The following is a 17,236-nucleotide window of genomic DNA, read 5'->3' as shown; positions in this document are numbered from 1 at the left end:
TTCCATCACCTCCACTAGCTTTGTTTGTAGTTATGCTTCCTAAGGCCCACCTGACTTCACATTGCAGGATGTCCAGCTCTAGGTGAGTGTGAGTGATCACACCATCGTGATTATCTTGGTCATGAAGATCTTTCTTGTACAGTTTTCCTGTGTATTCTTGCCACCTCTTCTTCATATCTTCTGCTTCTGTTAGGTCCATACCATTTCTGTCCTCTATTGAGCCCATTTTTGCATGAAATGTTCCTTTGGTATCTCTAATTTTCTTGAGATCTCTAGTCTTTCCCATTCTGTTATTTTCCTCTATTTCTTTGCATTGATCACTGAGGAAGTCTTTCTTATCTCTCCTTGCTATTCTTTGGAACTCTGCATTCAAATGGGTATATCTTTCCTTTTCTCCTTTGCTTTTCACTTCTCTTCTTTTCACAGCTCTTTGTAAGGCCTCCTCAGACAGCCTTTTTGCTTTTTTTGCATTTCTTTTCCATGGGGATGGTCTTGATCCCTGTCTCCTGTACAATGTCACAAACCTCCATCCATAGTTCATCAGGCACTCTGTCTATCAGATCTAGTCCCTTAAATCTGTTTCTCACTTCCACTGTATAATCATAAGGGATTTGATTTAGGTCATACCTCAGTGGTCTAGTGGTTTTCCCCACTTTCTTCAATTTAAGTCTGAATTTGGCAATAAGGAGTTCATGTCTAAGCCACAGTCAGCTCCTGGTCTTGTTTTTGCTGACTGTATAGAGCTTCTCCATCTTTGGCTGCAAAGGATATAATCAGTCTGATCTCAGTGTTGACCATCTGGTGATGACCATGTGTAGAGTCTTCTCCTGTGTTGTTGGAAGAAGGTGTTTGCTATGACCAGTATGTTCTCTTGGCAGAACTCTGTTAGCCTTTGCCCTGCTTCATTCTGTACTCCAAGGCCAAATTAGCCTGTTACTCCAGGTGTTTCTTGACTTCCTACTTTTGCATTCCGGTCCCCTCTAATGAAAAGGACATCTTTTTCGGGTGTTAGTTCTAGCAGGTCTTGTAGGTCTTCATAGGACCATTCAACTTCAGCTTCTTCAGCATTACTAGTTGGGGCATAGACTTGGATTACTGTGATATTGAATGCTTTGCCTTGGAAACAGAGATCATTCTGTCGTTTTTGAGATTGCATCCAAGTACTGTATTTCAGACTCTTTTGTTGACTATAATGGCTACTCCATTTCTTCTAAGGGATTCCTGCCCACAGTAGTAGATATAATGGTCATCTGAGTTAAATTCACCCATTCCAGTCCATCTTAGTCCGCTGATTCCTAGAATGTCGATGTTCAGTCTTGCCATCTACTGTTTGACCCCTTCCAATTTGCCTTGATTCATGGACCTGACATTCCAGGTTCCTATGCAATATTGCTCTTTACAGCATCGAATCTTGCTTCTATCACCAGTCCCATCTACAACTGGGTGTTGTTTTTGCTTTGGCTCCATCCCTTCATTCTTTCTGGAATTATTTCTCCACTGATCTCGAGTAGCATATGGTATATCACAGGATATTGAATGGAGTTACCTTTGGTTCTTAAAGGAAGGGAAAGCCCATCAATGTAAGTGAGTGTCCGTCAACTTGGTGGGCAGAGGAGACTCAGTTTGGCCTGTGGGGAATTTCTGCATGAGCACCCAACAGACAGATAAGGAGGGATGTTTCCTTTCAGGACTCATAAAACAGGGGACTGCCGATGCAAATGTCACATCATAGACTCTTGGACCGCCAGTGCTGGTGGGATTTCAGCCATCATCTAGATTATGAAGCAGAGAGCACACACAGCATTGTTCCTTTACTCTTTCTCCCAGAGTATCAGTGATTATTTAAGTGCCTGTCATGGTTGGTTTCCAGCATTATGTCCCATTCCCAAATGGTTAGTATTTCTTTGGTTCAAATTCCAGCTCAGCTCTGTGTTGATGGGCTGTGTGACTTCGGGCATATTACTCGCCCTCTTTTGGCCTGAGTTCCTTTTGGAAAATTCTTTCCTCATATTGAAATGCTAGCAATCAGGTAACCGTGCCGTAAGAATTGTCTCAGAGTCTAGAAGGAGGTAGGAAGCACAGATATATTCTGAAGAATGTTTCTCTCATTAGATCTATTTTGGTATTCCGAGTGACAGGTGTTCCTGCACGGCTGAGACTGCACACCAACATGCTATCTGGCAGGGCACACATTGATTAAGACCTGTTCCCAGAAAACATATTCTATCTGATTGAAATCCAAACGCATTGATTGTTTTATCTCTATCAGAAGCAACTGCTCTCTCTCTTGGTGATGGACGACAACTCTCCACATCACTTCATCTGCCAACTGGACAGCGGGTGACACAGGAAGCTTCCAAGTCTTGTGGGCTGAGCCATTAGCTGTGACAGTCAGCTTCAAACCCTCAGTCACACTGTCATGTCCCTAGCATGGCCATAGTGAGCAAGATTAGATATGTGTCACAGCTGAAAGATGATTCCAAAACCGAGGCCTTGGTGGCAAGAACCTTAAACAGCGGCAGGCCCATCCATCTAAAAGCTTCTGTACAGGCAGGGGTTGGGGAGAACCTGGAGAGATTTGAGAGCGGACACAGCTCCTTAGAGGGAATATATCTGGGGTTTGAACTGTGTGCTGCTTCTCTACACTCTAGCATGATAGCAGGAAAGACCCAGAAGGGTTAAATGTCAAGTCATTATCAGCTAAATACAATGCTTCCTTCTCCACTTGCATTTGCACAGAATGCTTGCATTTCACCAAGTCCTTTCACATGCAACCAGCTCACTGGATTCTTAAAATTTTAATCATGGGAAATGCATAGAATCTATGCTTTTACCATGTTGCATATGAGGAATTAGCCATGCCCTTTAATCTCTGACCTTTAGCCCCACAACCCTTTCTTCAAGGCTTGAATCCCTGGCTCCTAGTTCAGGATTCCTTCTACTATCCCTAGCTGTTAGGTTATCCAAGCCTAGAGGAAATGTCTACAGGTCAAGTAATCATAACAGCTCAAATTTATTGAGCTCTTGCAGTGGTCCAGGGACTCTATATAATTCTCATGTAGTCTTCACAACAACCTAATGAGAGCAGTATTATTATTGTCATCCTTATTTCACAGAAGAGGATAATGAAACTCAGAGAGGTTAAGAAACTTGCTCAGGGTTACATAATCATAAGTGACAGAGCTAAGACTCAAACAAGTCTGTCTGGCTTCAGAATCTATGTTCTTTTTTTTATTATTTTTTTTATTTTATTTTTAAACCTGAAACACTGTATTAGTTTTGCCAAACATCAAAACGAATCTGACACAGGTATACATGTGCTCCCCATCCTGAACCCTCCTCCCTCCTCCCTCCCCACACCATCCCTCTGGGTCGTCCCAGTGCACCAGCCCCAAGCATCCAGTATCGTGCATTGAACCTGGACTGGCAACTCGTTTCATACATGATATTACACATGTTTCAATGCCATTCTCCCAAATCTTCCCACCCTCTCCCTCTCCAACAGAGTCCATAAGACTGTTCTATACATCAGTGTCTCTTTTCCTGTCTCGTATACAGGGTTATTGTTACCATCTTTCTAAATTCCATATATATGCGTTAGTATACTGTATTGGTGTTTTTCTTTCTGGCTTACTTCACTCTGTATAATAGGCTCCAGTTTCATCCACCTCATTAGAACTGATTCAAATGTGTTCTTTTTAATGGCTGAGTAGTACTCCATTGTGTATATGTACCACTGCTTTCTTATCCATTCATCTGCTGATGGACATCTAGGTTGCTTCCATGTCCTGGCTATTATAAACAGTGCTGCGATGAACATTGGGGTACACATGTCTCTTTCCCTTCTGGTTTCCTCAGTGTGTATGCCCAGCAGTGGGATTGCTGGATCATAAGGCAGTTCTATTTTCAGTTTTTAAAGGAATCTCCACACTGCTCTCCATAGTGGCTGTACTAGTTTGCATTCCCACCAACAGTGTAAGAGGGTTCCTTTTTCTCCACACCCTCTCCAGCATTTATTGCTTGTAGACTTTTGGATTGCAGCCATTCTGACTGGTGTGAAATGGTATCTCATAGTGGTTTTGATTTGTATTTCTCTGATAATGAGTGATGTTGAGCATCTTTTCATGTGTTTGTTAGCCATCTGTATGTCTTCTTTGGAGAAATGTCCATTTAGTTCTTTGGCCCATTTTTTGATTGGGTCATTTATTTTTCTGGAGTTGAGCTGTAAGAGTTGCTTGTATATTTTTGAGATTAGTTGTTTGTCAGTTGCTTCATTTGCTATTATTTTCTCCCATTCTGAAGGCTGCCTTTTCACCTTGCTAAGTTTCCTTTGATGTGCAGAAGCTTTTAAGTTTAATTAGGTCCCATTTGTTTATTATTGCTTTTATTTCCAATATTCTGGGAGGTGGGTCATAGAGGATCCTGCTGTGATGTATGTTGGAGAGTGTTTTGCCTATGTTCTCCTCTAGGAGTTTTATAGTTTCTGGTCTTAAGTTTAGGTCTTTAATCCATTTTGAGTTTATTTTTGTGTATGGTGTTAGAAAGTGTTCTAGTTTCATTCTTTTACAAGTGGTTGACCAGATTTCCCAGCACCACTTGTTAAAGAGATTGTCTTTTAATCCATTGTATATTCTTGCCTCCTTTGTCAAAGATAAGGTGTCCATATGTGCGTTGAATCTATGTTTTTAACCACAATGCCCTGCTGCTGGCAACTCCTTGTCACCTACCTTTTCCAAAAAATGTTAAGACTAGGAAGAAGAGGAGTGGGTTTTATTAATATTTCCTGGACTGTGATAGCAGTAGAGGCCCAAGGGGACATGATATTTTAAGTCAGTCTTCTGGCAAGAGCTGCTATGAGCTGACATGATGCCAGTACAGATCAATATGCCCACAGGCCCATTTCTGGGTTCTTTCTGGCCTCTGCCACTTGAGCTCCTCTCCCTGACCTCATAGTTCTGTCCCTCTGGATCCATAGCAACGTTGTCACTCCTCTTCAGATACCCTTTTAGGTGATATGTGTAGAGTTATTGTAGAGAAACAGTTCAGATTTAGTAATATTTATTCCCTACTTCCCTGGTGGCTCAGATGGAAAAGAATCCGCCTGCAATGCAGGAGACATGGGTTTGATTCCTGAGTTGGGAAGATCACCTAGAGAAGGGAATGACTACCCACTCCAGTATTCTTGACTGGAAAATTCCATGGACAGTAGAGCTTGGTGGGCAGCAGTCCATGGAGTCACAAAGAGTCAGACACGACTGAGCAACTAACTCTTTTCTTTCATTCCCCACTTACTTCTAAAAAGGACCCAAAGGGACTCCCAATAAGAACTACCTATTAAATAATTGAAACTTTAGAGAGATGAAACTCTGTAGAAGAAAGGCAGGGAGGGACTTCCCTGGCAGTCCAGTGGTTAAGATTCTGTGTTTCCACTGCAGGGGGCATGGGTTCAGTCCCTGGTTGGGGAACTAAGATCCTGCATGCCCCATGGCACAGCCACAAAAAAAAAAAAAAAAAAAAAAAATCAGAGAGAGAAAAGGAGGTGAAAGTTGTTCCCATTAAGAACTTGGGATGGAAATCATTTCAAACATTTATTAAACCCCATATACTGGGTCCTGGGACTGCCACTAAAAATGCAGAGCTGAGCCAAACACAGCCCCTGTCCTCAAGGAGCTCAAAATCTAGTGGCATTAGAATGACCTGTGAACATGAACATTCAGTTTGGCTTTGAATTCTAGCAAAGACGGTAGGTGGAATGTGATCGGTTGTCTAGTACTCATCCAATAAATGGAGTTCTGTCTGTTCGAAGAGACAAGCTTCTTCAAAATACTGAAGCATAATAATAAATTATCATTTTATATCAATAGTAGTTCATATTCCTTGAGAGCTCACCATGTGCCAGTCACTGGACTAAGCATAATGCATTCATTATCCCACTGAGCCTTCATGAATATCCCCATGATGTATGTATAATGACCCCCCATTGTACAAATGGGAAAATTAAGGTGAGGTGAGATTACCATGTGGACTCATAGGTCCTTCAATTTTTTTTTAATTGAAGTAGAGTTGTCTTTAGTGGAGTTTTTACAGATTCAGACTCGCCTTTCATAAAGCAAATGCATGCATCCCTCTGCCAGTTCGGTCTTCCCTGTCATGCTGTAGGAAGTGGCTATGAATACACTGTCTCCAAAGGCAGCGACTGTGGCCATTGTGCTTTGAACCATTCGGGACCTACTGGTTCAGAAGATGCAATAAGTCTCCTCACATGGACCAATTACCAAAAAAAAAAAAAAAAAAAAAACCTCCCTTTGTAAAGCAGCAGCATGAGCTAGAACAGGCACTTTATTATCTGCCTCTGCCCATGGGGAAGTGGAGATGCTGGGGAGAGAATGATTGGCCTGGGAAATGGGAGGGCTTGGGATCTACACTTTCAGGGTCAAAGAACTTCATGCCCACTCTCAGGATTGGCTTCCCAGGATGCTCTGCCCTGGCTCCCCCCTATGCAGGGGTAGGCTCCTGGGGTTGGTCTCTCAGTGGGATCCCATTGGCAGCCTCTCCCCTCCCACCACAGCCGCAGGCCTATTGACTTCTGGGCACTCATTTCCCAGGGCCCTTTTCAGTCCCTGAGAACCACAAGTTCTTTTCACTCGGGAGTTTACAGACGGGGCCGCACCAAGGAGAACAGATGTACTTTCCCTGTGGAGCGCTTTAATCTAGTGAATTGCACTCAGACAGGTAAAGAGTAATTTTCCTTCTATTCCTGCATCTTTCTGAAAGTTTCTAGGGTCAATTAAACTAGGACTCTGCAGGCTTCTCAGCTCCAAAGCAGAAGCAAAAGTCATTTCTTTCTTTCTTCTTTGCGTAAGTTGGAAGGTTCTCAGATAGAAAGGGATTTTTTTTCTCATATCTCATCCCAGGAAACAATGCTGTCTTTTTAGTTAAGCTGAATTGAATACAAATCACATCACCCCAAATGGAGTCATTACAAGTCGTTAGTGATCGGAGTATTGTTTTATTTTTATTGGCTACATATGGAACATCTTGTTAAAAAGCCAGTGTCTTCTGCCTGGGCCTCAAATTCCCTTTTCCCTCAGATAAGCACACTTACAAGTGAGGGATGCCCAGCTAGCTTTCAAGAATGAGTGAGTTATGTGTGTTGAGAGCAGAGTGGGAAGGTGGGCATTTATCAAGCCTGTTCCCCTCTATTGAATCAAATAGCTCTCATTCTCTCTCATACGCCTACTCTCTCTCCACACAGGTACACACGTACACGCATACGCACGTGCACACTCACACACAGATGCTTTTTCATGTCTGAAACTTGTCTTCACTCTGAGTACACACTCACCTTCCTTCCTCACCCCATCCTACCCTACCTCACCCCACATTACTGCTCCTCTGGTCACCAGTGCTCCTGGCCATCCTAACTGCCATTTCAAGGTTTTTGTGTAAAGAAACTGAGCTTTTATGGGTCACATATTCCCTCAGAAGATGTCAGCAGTGAATAGCATGTGCTCTGGAGCCAGATAGCTATGAGTTGGAGCCAAGTATTTACTTATTAACTATATGACCTTGAGCATGACATTGAACTCCTCTGCGCCTCAATTTCCTCAGTGAATCCTAAATACAATAGAACCATGTCTTGCCTATTGTAAATAATGCTGCAATGAGCAGTGGGATGCATGTATCCTTTTAGATCATGGTTTCTCTGGGTACATGCCCAGGTGTGGGATTGCAGGGTCACATGGTAGTTTTTTTTAGGAACCTCCATACTGTTCTCCATAGTGGCTTTACCAGTTCACATTCCCACCAAGAGTGTAGGAGAGTTCCCTTCTCTCCACAGTCTCTCCAGCATTTACTGTTTGTAAATTTTTTGATGATGGCCGTTCTGGCTGGCCATTCTCCATTCACTGTTCACCGGAAACTATCACAACATTGTTAATCAGCTATACCCCAATACAAAATGAAAAGTTAAAAAAACATACAACAGACTGTGTCCCATAGGATTGTTGTGTGAAGATTTGATGATACCTTACTGTAGTATTGGTTTGCCTTTCTCTAATAATTAACCATGTTGAACATCTTTTCGTGTGTCTGTTGGCCATCTGTATATCTTCTTCGGAGAAATATCTGTTTAGGTCTTCTGCCCATTTTTTGAGTGGGTTGTTGATTTTGATGCTGTTAAGCATCATGAGCTGAATATCCACCAATAGAGGAACTGGATAAAGAAGATGTGGTACATATGTACAATGGAATATTACTCAGCCATTAAGAAGAATGAGATAATGCCATTTGCAGCAACATGAATGGACCTATAGACTGTCATACTGAGTGAAGTAAGTCAGAGAAGGAAAAATATCTTATTACATCTCATATGTGGAGTCTAAAAAGAAATGATACAAATGAACTTACAAAACAGAAAGAGACACACAGGCATAGAGAACAAACTTATGGTTTGAAGGGGAGAAATGGGGGGAAAGATAGGGAGTTTGGGATCAACATGTACACAGTGCTATATTTAGTATGGATAACCAACATGAAGCTATTGTACAGCACATGGAACTCTGCCTAGTGTTATGTGGCAGCCTGGATGGGAGGGGAGTTTTGGGGAGAATGGATACCTGTATATGTATGACTGAGTCCCTTCACTGTTCACCTGAAACTGTCACAATGTTTTTTGTTAATCAGCTATACCCCAACACAAAATAAAAAGAAAAAATATACAATAGGCCCTGCCCCATAGGATTCTTGTGTGAAGATTCAGTAAAGGCGTATATTGATTATTAGCATAGGGCTCAGCTCATAGTAATCAATAAATCCTGGCTATTATCACCAAGTATATTGTGGTCTTAGCTGTTTTTGTTGTGCAGGATTTTGCATCATCCTGATTCTATTTCTTTGCTACTTAGGACTCAGAATAAATTTCTACATCACCAAGTTATTTGCTCTTTAAAATTGAGGTGAAATTTACATAGCATAAAATTCATTGTGTTCTGGTGTGCTTCTTCAGCTGTATTTAGTACACTCACAACATTGTCTAGTTCAAACTATTTGTATCACCCCAAAAGGAAACCCTGTACCCACTAAGCAATCACTCCCCCTCCCCCACCTCCACCAGCCAAATTATTTGCTTTTAAATAGATTTCTTTTGGATTTTAAGCCATTCCAGAAATCTGAGGAGTTCAGGAGGGTGTATTCTAGATAGTTAAGTGTTTTCCAAAAGTCAATCAAAAATGCATTGCTAAATTGAAGAAAGAGACTGATAGCCTAGGACTGGCTTATCAATGAGCAGATTGGACAATCAGAAGAGATAGACTCTCACTCTGGCCAACACAGACATGCTTGTCTGTCCTACTTCACATGATTGTCTTTGTCTTATGGCTGAAAGATAAAATGGCCTTGAAGCTTTGAGTGAGGGAAGGGCTGGATTTTTAACCTCCTTGTCAGCAAATTATGGGAAAGCTCAATGAAGGAGGTGAGCATGTCAGCCTCTTTGCATTGACTTTCCATCATGCCACATTCCAAGGGAGGAATTTTAGTCTTGAGAGGCATGTTCCAGATAACCCTCAGGGGAAATGCAGTCCTTTGAAGTCTCCAGTTGTTTCTGCAGCTGCTGATTTCTTCCCGCCCTCCAGGTTGGAGGGACCCAGGTCATCAGCACTCAGGTGCAGCCTAACTACTTCTTTGCAGTCGGGCAGTTCGTAGACTTCGTTCACTAGGCTATGTGAGGAGGGGAAAGGATGGATGAGTCAGCTGCAAAGGACAAAAGAGAGAAGCTCCAGTTGGCTCAAGGCTAAAGTAAGAAGTGGGGGAAAAGGACTAACACTTAAGAAGGTTCATTGGTGAAAATACTCTCCAATTTGGCAAATGTCCGTGAAGGCCTAATATCGTGGCCAGTTTGCCCAGAGTGGTTGTGGTCTCCCTGAGAAGGCTTCTCTTGCTTGTTGGAGACAAGCTTGGCAACCTTGATGGCACAGTCAATGTTCAGGCAGATTTTCTGCTTGTGTGGGGTTCAGGACTTCTAATTAGGCCTTTTTGGTTGCTCTATCATTTAAAAAAATCTTTTTAAAAAGTTTTATTAAGATACAGTTGACATCTAACATTGTATCCATTTAAGGTGTACATGATGTAGGTGTAATGATTTGCTATATGTTTATATAGCAAAATGATCACCACAATAAGTTTAGTTAACATACATCACCTCACATAGTTACAGTTTTTTCCCTTGGGATGAGAAATTTTTAAGACCTACTCTCTCAGCAACTTTCAAATATGCATACAACATACTATTGTTAATTATAGTTATCATGCTGTATATTACATCCCAGAACTTATTATCTTGTACCAATTTACTCAAGCATAGTTGACTTACAATATTATATTACTTTCAGTTGTACAACATAGTGATTTGATATTTTTATAGATTACACACCATACAAAATTATTATAAGATATTGACTAATATCCCTTTGCTGTACATGACATCCCTGTGACTTTTTTATTTTATAACTGGTAGTTTGTACCTCTTAATCCTCCTCACCTATTTCATTCCTCCCCACCAGCCCTAGAACTTATTTATAACTGGAATGTTTTACCTTTTGACCAGCTTTATCCATTCCCCACCTCCCCTCTACACTCTGCCTCTGTGCTATGTTGTGTGCTGTGCTTAGTCGGTCAGTCATGTCTGACTCTTTGCGACCCCATGGACTATAGCCTGCCAGGCTCCTCTGTCCATGTGGATTCTCCAGGCCAGAATACTGGAGTGGGTAGCCGTTCCCTTCTGCAGGGGATCTTCCCAACCCAGGGATTGAACCCAGGTCTCCCGCACTGCAGGCAGATTCTTTACCATCTGAGGCACCAAGGAAGCCCATGCTCTGCCTCTGGCAACCACAAATCTGATCTCTATTTCTATGAGCTTGTTTTAGTTTAGATTCCACAGGTCAGTGAGATTATAAAGTATTTGTCTTTCTCTGTCTTATACTCTCAATGTCCATCCACATTGACACAAATGGTTTAGTTCAGTTCAGTTCAGTCACTCAGTAGTGTCCAACTCTTTGTGAATGGTAGGGTTTCCTTATTCTTTGCAGCTGAATAGTATTCCATTGTGTATATATACCACAGCTTCTTTATTCATTCATTCCATTCATCCCTGGACAAACAACTACCCGTCTTTTATAAGACCAACCTCTTCCTAGAAAACCATCTCCCTACCTTGGGCGACTTTGCCATAGTTTGTAAGACCAGAAAGGGAATAAGGAAGACTAACACATGTTGGCAACCTTGCTTTTATGGGTGGTCAAGGGCGTTTCTCCTATTAATTCTAAAATCAGATAGACACATAAAGGAGGTCTATAATTTAGCTTCCCTGATGGCTCAGATGGTAAAGCGTCTGTCTGCAGTGCAGGAGACCTGGGTTTGATCCCTGGGTTGGGAAAATCCCCTAGAGAAGGAAATGGCAACCCACTCCAGTACTCTTGCCTGGAAAATTCCATGGACAGAGGAACCTGGTAGGCTACAGTCTGTGGGGTCACAAGGAGTCAGACATGACTGAGCGACTTCACTTTCACTTTTGTAATTTAAATGTGCTTCCTCTATTGGGTCTGGCCCTACCGAGGCAAGTGTACCTTGCCCTACTCAAGAGTGTGAGTAATCCTCACACTTTAGCCTGCATTGGCATCACCCAGGCTGTCCATGCAAAATTCAAATTCCTGGGCCCCACTCCTGCAGAATCAGAATCATGGTGTGGCCAGAGAAACAACTCTTGGGCCATAGTTTGTAAGACCAGATCTTACAAATCCAAGTGATTCAGATGTGATTGGTCGTTGGCCTGAACTTACTGAAACGCTGCTCTCAGGAGTCATATGGAGGGAGGAATCAGAGTACTATTATTAATAATCAGATTAGTCACAAAAGTTATATCAGAGTGTTAAACTGAAAAGGAGCAACCCCAAAGGAGAACTTCTCATTCATTTCTGTTTATGGCTTGTTCCTATTTTATTAATAGTTAGAGAGTTAGTTAAGTAGCCATTTTTTTTATTGAAAATACATTAAGTAAAATTGTAAGACTAGTTTTTAACAGTTTGTTTTAACCTCAGCCATGAGATGAAATTTGAAAAGTGTTGTTGAAGACCCATCTCTGCATTTTAATAAATAGAAATTTCTGAAGTTTTCATACTTAAGGGTATTTTGTTTTCTCATGATTGTTCATTTTGGGGAAGAAGATTCAGTGACTTTCACTGACTTAGTCCTTTCTGTTCCTTGAGGAAAGAGCTTAATAAATATCAGATTGCATTCTGGAAATTGAATGATTTTTTTTAATGTTACTACAGTTAGATGGATTCCTATAAATGAGCCCCAAACAAAATTGTTAAATCTGTTATAAAAGGCAAATATTTCAAACAAAAGGAAAAGTATTTTTGAGCAGCCCATGTTTTATTTTGGCCCCTGGCATGTGTTTGTCTCAAAAAGACTTTGGAAGTATTGCAAAACACCAGCTCATTGCCTAAATCACCTCTTTATAAAACTGGGCCTTCAGCTAACTTTTCACTTACGGAGTGGAGAAGGGACAAGGGAGAGGCAGACAGAGACAGACACAGAGACAGAAAGACAGAAAGATACACACACACAGAGTCTCCAGTGGACTGGCCTCAACCTGGGGCCCCCTCCACCCCGATTGTGCAGTCTGATCGCATCCATACACGACCCAGCATCTGCCCAAGTGCCACAAACCATGCTTCCCTGCTCCGTGGCAAAGAGTGGCCCAGAGATAAGTTTCCAGAGGTGATTAAGTGATCCTCCCAGCCTGTCTTGGTGCCAGAAATCAAAGTGACTCCATCCTTGAAGCTTGTCTCTGAAATCCTCTAACAACTCTCCAGAAGACTCACCTCTCTGCTGGCTGCTTCTCAGAGATGCTGGCTTTATACTGTGGGAAGTTCTTTGGCTGGTAACACATATGAGGTGAGTTAAAACAACTTCCTCCCTCAGCCTCAGCTTCCTGTTCCTAAGGGTGAGTTAGACAATTAGTCTCAAATAGCCCCAGCTGTTAGGGCTTCCCTCCCTGTGAAGTGGTTTTCCCCTTTGGTAATTTTGATTGCTTCTAATGAGGCCACCTGCCTTATCTTTAATAGACAATGCTAGATTGCACATCTATAGCCTGACAGTACCTTTAGCCCCAAGGATTTAAAGAGTTTTCTGAGATCCCTCTTGAGAGTCTTGGACCCAGTGGGATTTTCCTTGTTGTGGTTGAAAAAAATTTTTTCTTATTTTCCCCATAGAGCTGGCCTAGTTCTTCTGCTCTGGCGTACTCCATGTGTTTAGGGAAATGACTCTGGCTTTCAAAAGACACACACACACACACAGACAAAAGGAATGGGAGAGCAAGAGGGAGAGAAAGTGGAGAGGAAGAAAGAGAGTATGTGAGAGTGAGAAAGAAACCAAGATCATAATCATGTGTGAGAAAAAGGTTGTGAGAGCCATTGGGGAGGAAGAGAGAGAGGGATAGAGGAAGCTCAGGCAGAACAGCCAGGAGTGTGAATAATCTTAAGACAAGAGTGCCTGCAGAGCAAGAAGGATGCGATGGGCCAGAAGCCACAGGCCCAGTAAGATGGAGAGCGGGCAGAGCCCAAGAGAGGGGCCAAAGGGAGGAAAGAGATGGGAAGCACGCCCTCCAGGGGAGCCTGTGGCTGATTAATAGCAAGTCCAACGTGAGTAGCTACTGCCCCCAACTTGGTCAGTAAGTGACAGTGGAAGAGAAAATACTCAGGGCCCAGATGCAGTCCTCCTCCCCTGGATCCAAAGTGGAACTTTTGTGTCCTCCAGACATACGTGCTTGGGATCAACCTTATGCAACCACTTTAAAGACCTGGATCTCAATTGGAGCCACACATACACTGCTCCCCCTCAATTAATATTATTTGAAATTAGAAAACAAATTTCATCATTAAACACCAAGGAGAGCATGAAAACTTTCGAGTATACTTTTTTAATGCCACCTTTCCATCCACATGAACAAGAAAGTTGCTCAGTCGTGTCCAACTCTTTCCTACCCCATGAACTATACAGTCCATGGTATTCTCCAGGCCAGAATACTGGAGTGGGTAGCCTTTTCCTTCTCCAGGGGATCTTCCCAACCCAGGGATTGAACCCAGGTCTCCCGCAGTGCAGGCGGATTCTTTACCAGCTGTGCCACAAGGGAAGCCCTTCTCATCCACAGACCAGCAGTAATGGCTTAACTTAGTGATTCCCAAACATGAGACCTGGGATCACACTGGATAGTTGTCATGGATTCCTTCATGTTAAAATCTCAGGTTCCTCCATGTTGATTGCATAATTATTTACAATAACTAATATATGAAAGCAACCTAAATACCCATCAGTAGATGAATGGATAAAGATATGGTACACACACACACACACACACACATCTATACACACAATGGAATACTACTCAGCCATAAAAAAGAATGAAATTTTGCCATTTGCAGCAACATAAATGGACCTGGAGGGCATTATGCTAAGTGAATTAAGTCAGGCAGAGAAAGACAAATACTGCATGAGAAAACTTTTATGGGGAATCTAAAAAATAAAACAAGCTAGTGAATAAAACAAAAAGGAAACAGACTTTCAGATATAGAGAACACACAGGTAGTTACTTGTGGGGAAAAGAAGGTGGGGAGGTGCAATATGAGGGTAGGGGAAAAAAGGTTTATTATGAGATTATATGAAATCATGTGTGTGAAACTTTTGAAAACTGTAAAGTAGTATAGAATTTAAAAAATAAAAATATGTAAATGTTGAAAAATAAATAAAATGGCACGTTCCTGAACCCTCTCCCAAAAATTATGATTTAGGAGGGCTGGGCTGAGGTCAGGTGATCCGTTGTTTTAATACACAACTCTGCTGAAGATGTCGATGCCCAGCCAGAGGCAAGCCTTAAGTGGCACCCTTTCACCAGAAGAAGTAACAAGTTCAGTCATTGACCTTAAGCCCGACTGCTGACTGTTCCCTATTAGGGCCCAAAGTAAGGTGAGGTGAGCGAGATACTCAACTTGAGTACAAAACTTAAGAGGGTGCCAAAAATCTCAGTAATCAGAATAAAAAATATTTTGGTGATACATGTTGAAGAGTCAAAATGAATGCAGAGAAATTCAGGATGGACCAAACACGAAATTTGTGCAAAAAGACAGTCTACAATTCTGCCCTTAAACATGCCTGCCTCTCTTGCCCACCCCAATACTTATATCCCTTGTTCCAATTAAACTTTATTTACAAAAACAGGCAGAAAGACTGTAGGTGAGAGTTTGCACATTTAATTTTTTAGAATATTGCAATAAAAGATGATTTATTCAACTAGCACTCATATCTTGGTTACTAATACCATTCTCCAGTAAGAGTAACTGAGGCGTTTTGGAGAAATGACTGATTCTAGGAAGAAATATACAATATGGGGCAAGAAATATACAAGATGAGCCTGGAGTATCCTGTAATGCCAGAAAGTAAAGAAGTGCTAAAAAACAAACAAATCCCCAAAGCAAAACATTGATGGGGGTTTGGCACAGGAGTCAGCTGAAAGAGCTACCAATGACCAAAGCTGGAAAACTTTTTAAAAAATTATTTTATTAATTTATTAATTTTTGGCTGTGCTGAGTCTTCATTGCTTCAAGGGCTTTTCTCTAGTTGCAGTGAGTGCGGGCTACTCCCTAGTTGCAGTGTGAGGGCTTCTCATTGTGGTGGCTTCTCTTGTTGTGGCGGAGAAGGCAATGGCACCCCACTCCAGTACTCTTGCCTGGAAAATCCCACGGACGGAGGAGCCTGGTAGGCTGCAGTCCATGGGGTCGCGAAGAGTTGGACACAACTGAGCAGCTTAGCAGCAGCAGCAGCTCTTGTTGTGGGGCACAGGCTCTAGGGTGCAAAGGCTCAGTAGTTGCAGCACATGGATTCAGTAGTTGTGGCTCTTGGGCTCTAGAACACAGGCTCAATAGTTGTGGTGCACAGGCTTAGTTGCTCCGTGGCATGTGGAATCTTCCTGGTTAAGGGATTAAACCAGTGTCTCCTGCATCGGCAGGTGGATTGTTAACTGCTGAGCTACCAGGGTTGCCCCCAAAGCTGGAAAGTTTGAGAAACAAAATAAATAAGATAGTATAGGGAATTCTCTGGCTGTCCAGTGGTTAGGACTCCATGGTTTCACTGCTTAGGTCATGGCTTCAATCTCTGGTCAGGGAATTAAGATCCAACAGGCCATGCAGTGCAGCAAGAGAAAGCAACTTAAAAAAAAAAAAAAGTAGTATCAGAGTATATATAACACAAAGTATATTATACATATCAGAGTCCATATTGATACAAACAAATTATTAAATATGTGGGTGGGTGCATACGTGCCTGCTCAGTAGCTTCAGTCATGTCTGACTCTTTGCAACCCTGTGGACTTCAGCCTGCCAGGCTCCTCTGTCCATGGGGTTCTCCAGGCAAGAATACTGGAGTGGGTTCCCATGCCCTCCTCTAGGGGATCTTCCTGACACAGGGATTGAACCCACATCTCCTGAGTCTGAAGAAACAAATCTCCCATGCAGGGTAATTCCAAACAATTTGTCTAAGTATGTTGCAGGAAGGGGGACCCTTTCCAGGGCCCCAAAGGAGGCTCTTGTCTAATGCTGAGAAATGAATTGTCTGAGGAGACACAAAAGCTGACAAAGCAAGAGATTTTCTTGGGAAGGGGTGCCTGGGAGGAGAGCAGAAGGGTAAGAGAACCCAGGACAACTGCTCTGCCATGTGGCTAGCAGTGTTGGGTTTTATGGTGATGGGATTAGTTTCTATGTTGCCTCTGGCCAATCATTCCGACTCAGGTCCTTCCTGGTGGCACATGCATGCCTCAGCCAAGATGAATTTCAGTGAGAAGGATTCTAGGAAGTTGTTAGAACTTATGGAGTGGTGTCTCCTTTTGACCTTTCGTGAATTCTTGAGGTTGATGGTGGCTTATGAGTTCCGTGTTCCTTACCTGGACTTCCTGCTGTAAAATAACTCACATGAATCATTACTATGGTGCCTGGCCAGGGTGGGCAGTTTCAGTCAATGTTTCACCTAAAAAATACACTGCCCTTAAGTCTTCACTCCTTAAGTGTGAGCTATGAAATGTTACTCCTTAAGTGTGAGCTATGAAATGTTACTTCTATCTGAAGAACACACTGTGGAAAGGGAAAGGAGAGTAACGTTCCAGTAAAGGAAGTCTGCAAACCCTACCTCC

At 42.3% G+C, this 17,236-nt stretch overlaps 1 protein-coding gene and 1 long non-coding RNA gene across 7 annotated transcripts in view; one reads left to right on the top strand and one right to left on the bottom strand.

The window, feature by feature from the left end:
* HS6ST2 (heparan sulfate 6-O-sulfotransferase 2) overlaps positions 1-17,236 on the top strand; it is a 397,215-nt gene that overhangs the window by 258,234 nt on the left and 121,745 nt on the right. The window lies entirely within an intron of this gene.
* Positions 9,167-13,241, bottom strand: LOC123332011. Its single transcript, XR_006548836.2, has 2 exons — positions 12,882-13,241; positions 9,167-9,750 (listed from the first exon to the last, which is right to left on the bottom strand). It is a non-coding gene; the product is annotated as an uncharacterized LOC123332011 (long non-coding RNA).

This window comes from Bubalus bubalis, chromosome X, assembly GCF_019923935.1.
Source record: "Bubalus bubalis isolate 160015118507 breed Murrah chromosome X, NDDB_SH_1, whole genome shotgun sequence".
NCBI classification, from domain to species: domain Eukaryota; kingdom Metazoa; phylum Chordata; class Mammalia; order Artiodactyla; family Bovidae; genus Bubalus; species Bubalus bubalis.
This window is presented reverse-complemented; position numbering and strand designations above follow the sequence as displayed.